The sequence below is a fragment of the Rhagoletis zephyria genome, unplaced genomic scaffold (genome assembly GCF_001687245.7).
Source record: "Rhagoletis zephyria isolate East Lansing unplaced genomic scaffold, Rhagoletis_zephyria_1.1 Rzeph_scaffold_01740, whole genome shotgun sequence".
NCBI classification, from domain to species: domain Eukaryota; kingdom Metazoa; phylum Arthropoda; class Insecta; order Diptera; family Tephritidae; genus Rhagoletis; species Rhagoletis zephyria.
In genome coordinates, this window is record NW_016158824.1 from 77,833 (window position 1) to 83,299 (window position 5,467).

Here is a 5,467-nt window from a genome sequence, read left to right on the forward strand (position 1 = left end):
GCTTGAATGGCCACAGGAAATTGCAAGCTTTCTTGAAGTGAGATCCAACAGTGAATATTTCGTGCGCCAAATAATCAACTTTGCGCAATTTGCGTTCGATCACAAAGTTGTCAGAGATTGGGACACGTTGATGGTTGTGCTTGACAATTCCACGTTTGTAGATTCACGAACTGATTTAAGTTTTGTATAACCCCTTGTGATATATAGGGTTCGGCAATGCATAGCATATTAATGGTTCAATTTGATGAACAACCGTGGTTAATGTGTCGAAAACGGAACAACAGTAAAACTTTACGCACTTTTGGTGCAACTTTGTTGATACCACGGATACAGATCACAAAAGCCAATTTGTCTTCTGCAGGCACGTAGAATGAGCCGCGTTTCCTTGCCAGACGGCGCAACTTATTCTCACTGCGTCTATCACGGATAGGGTGGCCAGATGCGCTGATATAATCAGTACATGTGCTGATTTTTTTCCATTGTATTGATTTTTAAGAGGCCGAAATCAGTACGCAAAATCTACTGATTTTTTGAGTTTGTACTGATTTTGTACTGATTTTTACATTTAATAAATACTTTTGTAAATTGGTGTAATTGCAGATTGAAAGCATTAATTAAATTTAAACCATTATTAAAATTGTGTCAGCTTGCAATTGATTCGTTTCCTAGGATTTCGAAAATAACAAACTGTTTGGATTCAACCCAACCCGATTTGCAATCACGATTTGCAGGTTTTACAGGATTTACAGGAAAAGCTGGTTTCACCATTAATAAATCTTATGAAAGGTGGTGGTGAGTTAATCATATATTAAGTACACTGAGAAGATGACAATAAGAGATAATCTTTTGATTATAATTAAACATCCACTGAGAAATCGGCTGTCAGTATTTCAAACTTAAGACGACTACTGCTACGGTGCAATGTAAGTTCTAACAATTTGGAAATGGTGCAAACTACCGACTCTTGAATATGATACATATAGCTTTACTTTGATTTCTGATCTTCTACCACCTGTAATTTTACTTGCACATACACATTTAACACTATTAAATTTCATTCGTACTCGAAAATTCGTTTACCNACTTGCACATACACATTTAACACTATTAAATGTCATTCGTACTCGAAAATTCGTTTACCGATAATTCGGTAATATACCTTTTAGGCAACATTTTAATGTGAATGTTGTATTTAATAAGCACACCAACTAAATAAGTTTTAAATTTGTTGCTTAAAATAAGCAAACAGATTCTGACTCGAGCTCGGCTTCTACTGAAACTGAATGGGCTACAAATTTTTTATTTTTTTTCTCAATTTTTATAAATTTTCTAGAAAGTTTGAGACATGTCTTTTGTTATAGAATTAGCTACATTTTTATAAAAAATTTAAATTAAGTAAGGAAAAATAAATAAAAAATTTCAACACCTGTCAATACATTTTACTCATATTTTCCTGAGCACAGCTGTACATACATACGTAATACCTGTGACTTGTTTTAAAGTAATGCATTTTTATATTGATAATACTATATGTATTTAAAAGTCTATAAGTTATTTTTTATTAAATTAATGCGCTGTTATTTGGTTGTTATATTGTTAATAATAAAAAATAGGCTTAAAAATGAGCTGATTTTTATGACTTTGTACTGATTTTTGATCCCAACTGTACTGATTATGTCTCTATAATATCTGGCCACCCTAATCACGGATATTTGGCTTGATATTTCTCAGCGTGCACCTAGTTTTCACGTGTGCGGAGTGTAATCACAGCATAGTGCTTTAGTTTACACTTGATAAGGGTATCACGTTTGCTGACCTGCTTCTTGCTGAACTTCAGCTACGACTCGGTGACAGCATGCAGCTTCCTGGAAGGTTGTTTGCCCTTTGCTTCGGGCTTCTTACCGGCCGTGGTGGCAGTCATCTTAACTTGTAATTTAGCACGTTGAAAAAGCGAAAAAAAAGTTCGCCAAATGTTTGGAGCACATCTTAAATAACGCCACTCGATTTATAAGATCTCTATTAAACACAATTTCATTTAATTAAATACTTTTTTAATACATAGATATGCTGCAACCAGGCACTTACTTTCCCAAATTCCATCTTGCTTATTGGCATAACTTTCCAAATGTGCCTGCGCTGCTACTTCATTCTAATAACTTCATTTTCCAACTGCGCTTTCTTTGTTGCCTCAACATATCCTAAAAAGACATAAAATATAACAAATAAGATACTACCTTCACTTTGTTTTGTTGTCAAATTTCTGAGAAATGCGAACTCACCACAACGCTATACAGAAGGAACAAGGACCAGGGATGTAATTTTAAGTAAAACTATTATTCAGTGCCAATTCGCAGAGGGTCAGTAGCAAAATTAATTTGTATCAAATATAACATTAAACGGTGGTTCTGATAACTCTTTTAATATTATTAATTATAGTACGTACATTATATGGTATTTCTTTCAAAAATTAATGCGCTATACGCTTTTTTTTTTTAATATTTCTTAAGTTTCTTTCATTGGTGCTAAAAAGCAATCATGCATGTATGAAATTGTGCGTTACCTAAAATTTCACCTCTGGAAACTTTATCCCTATAAAGGACTTCACCACAGTTTTTTTACTGGATATACTGAGCTCACAATAGTCAGAAACCTCACCATAGTGAGTGTGGTGATTTTTGTGAGGGAAACAGGATAGGGCTGTTAATTTGAAAGTTACATAATTGCGTAAGGTTCTAGAAAAATTTCTAGTTCGTTTTTATGCTGGGTTAATCCGTTCGCATTCCAAAAACAAATTTTGAGATTATTCATGGTTTATATATTTGTTTTTGTAGAGATCGTCCACTATATTGTTGTTTTTCCTTTGCAGAGTGTTTGTTTGGTCCGTTCTTGTTGTTTTGCACGTATTTTTGTCTTCTAGAAGATTGCTTATTTTCTTCAAGTATTCAGAAAGATATATTGCTACTGTCTTGTTTCCAGTGTCCGCGTTGGTTTTAACAATGCTTTTGTGTAGTTTGTGTAACGAATTGGTTGTATTGGATTCTGCTAAAATGAACTTTTCAGCGGAATGGTGTTTAATGTTTCGTTTGAACTGAAGTATTCTGTTGCTGAGTTTATTTCTTGCTATCTGTTTTTCTTTTTAATTTTCTAACGACTGTACCATTTGTTCTATTTGTGCTATTACTTTTGGTAAAGCGATTTGTTTGCCGAGTGATAGTAAATACTTAGGTTAGGTAAGGTTAACGGGCAGCTCTGAAAAATAGTTCACTCGGAGGCCGCAGAGGCCCATTGTGATGCCCATGGGGTTACCCCAAGCCTATCCCTACATGTCTTCGAACCATTTTGATTTTCTGGCGAATCCTAGCAGTCCTTCCAGAGGAGCTTTCCCCAAGATGTCCAGATTCTCGAAGAAGTGGTCCACAAGAAACTTGAGGAGTTTTCCTCGAAGTGCTGGACACTCGCAAAGGAAGTGCAGGACGGATTCTAGCTCCTCCTCATCCCTGCAGCTTCCACAGAAATCATTNCAGGACGGATTCTAGCTCCTCCTCATCCCTGCAGCTTCCACAGATCTCATTATGCGGGGCTCCGAACCTGGCGGCCATGTTGCGAATGGTCCATTGTCCCGTTAGTATTCCTGTGAGAAGCCTGACGTTTGCCTTTGAAGGCCTTAATAGACTCCTTGTTCTTCGTTCATCGAGCCGTGGCCAGAATGATCGCGATACCCTACAGGTGTGAAGGTTTACCCACCTACTGTTGGTAGCTGCCCTGGTCAGTCTCTCGACTTCTGAGGACAGAAATCGCAGGGGGGGTTTCACGATTTGAGTCGCTTCCCCGAGCCCCATCTCAGATCCCTTCCTAGCACATTCGTCCGCTTCCTCATTTCCCGGTACCCAGTAAAGATTGATTATGTGTTGCTGTAGAGCTTATAGGGATCTTCGGCATTCTTTAACGCATAACAAGTTAGTCGTTGCTGACCCTAAGGCTTTGATAGCCACCTGACTGTCAACAGCGAAGGCAAGTTTAGATGGAGCTAAGTCAATCATGCCCACCAACCTTGCCGCCATATGGATTGCATATATCTCAGCCTAAAAAACACTGCAGTGGTCTGGGAGTCTATACGACTCCCTCAGAGATAAGTCCTGAGAGAAGACCCCAGACCCTGTTCCGATATCCATTTTTGAGCCGTCCGCGAAGATGGGTATTTCGTCATCGCTGACAGCAATATTAAATTCCCAGTCACTTCTGTCAGGAAAATGGATATCGAAGTTCAGTTCCCTCAAGGTCAATTTCCGTGACCTGNTACCCAGTAAAGATTGATTATGTGTTGCTGTAGAGCTTATAGGGATCTTCGGCATTCTTTAACGCATAACAAGTTAGTCGTTGCTGACCCTAAGGCTTTGATAGCCACCTGACTGTCAACAGCGAAGGCAAGTTTAGATGGAGCTAAGTCAATCATGCCCACCAACCTTGCCGCCATATGGATTGCATATATCTCAGCCTGAAAAACACTGCAGTGGTCTGGGAGTCTATACGACTCCCTCAGAGATAAGTCCTGAGAGAAGACCCCAGACCCTGTTCCGATATCCATTTTTGAGCCGTCCGCGAAGATGGGTATTTCGTCATCGCTGACAGCAATATTAAATTCCCAGTCACTTCTGTCAGGAAAATGGATATCGAAGTTCAGTTCCCTCAAGGTCAATTTCCGTGACCTGATGGTCACAGCGGCTGTATTCCACCCCCACTCTCCCGAGGATTGTGGCGTGACCTTTGCAAGTTGTTCGCAGCCTGTTAGACGCTCTGAGTCGTAGAGCGTTTTTAGCTGCTATACTTTTAACATATAGGTCTATAGGTGGAATATCCAGCAGGGTCTCTAGAGATGCGTGGAGCGTTGAATAAATCGCCCCCGTTAAGCATAAGCATTCTTGTCGTTGCACCTTTTGCAAGTTGAGTAGATGGGGTTTGGTGTCAACCGCCTGTCACCATACCAGTGCGCCATAGGTGAGGATAGGTCTAACTACCGCCGTATAAATCCAATGTATTATCTGCGGTCGAAGACCCCAGTCTTTTCCAATAGTAGCTTTGCAGGAGTAGAGCGCATTGAGCGACTTCTTTCTCCGCTCTTCGGTGTTCCTTTTCCAGGAAAGCTTAGAGTCGAGAATAACCCCCAAAAACTTTGCTTCTTTTGACAATTTGAAATTTGCTCCATTGAGGGACGGAGGTCGGAAATAGTCTATTTTATTTCGCTTGGTGAAGAGAACAAGTTCAGTTTTAGCGGGATTGACCCCTAGGCCGTTTCTTTGTGCCCACTCTGACAGATCGTTAATTGTAGATTGTTGAATCTCGCTGGAGAGGAGTTTTCCCACGACCAGAATGACTAAGTCCTCTGCGTAAGCAACGACCTTAGCGGCTTTCGATGTACGAAGCAGGAATTCGTTTAGCACGACGTTCCACAGTAGGGGGGATAGAACCC

The 5,467-nt window shown here is 39.7% G+C and overlaps 1 long non-coding RNA gene across 1 annotated transcript in view; it reads right to left on the bottom strand.

The window, feature by feature from the left end:
- Positions 1-1,664: 1,664 nt before the first annotated feature.
- LOC108365003 (uncharacterized) overlaps positions 1,665-5,467 on the bottom strand; it is a 5,696-nt gene continuing 1,893 nt past the window's right edge. Inside the window, exons 2-3 of the long non-coding RNA XR_001847862.1 lie at positions 2,086-2,198; positions 1,665-2,016 (exon numbers count right to left, since the gene is read on the bottom strand). This is a non-coding gene — a long non-coding RNA (uncharacterized LOC108365003). The remainder of the gene's footprint in view (positions 2,017-2,085; positions 2,199-5,467) is intronic.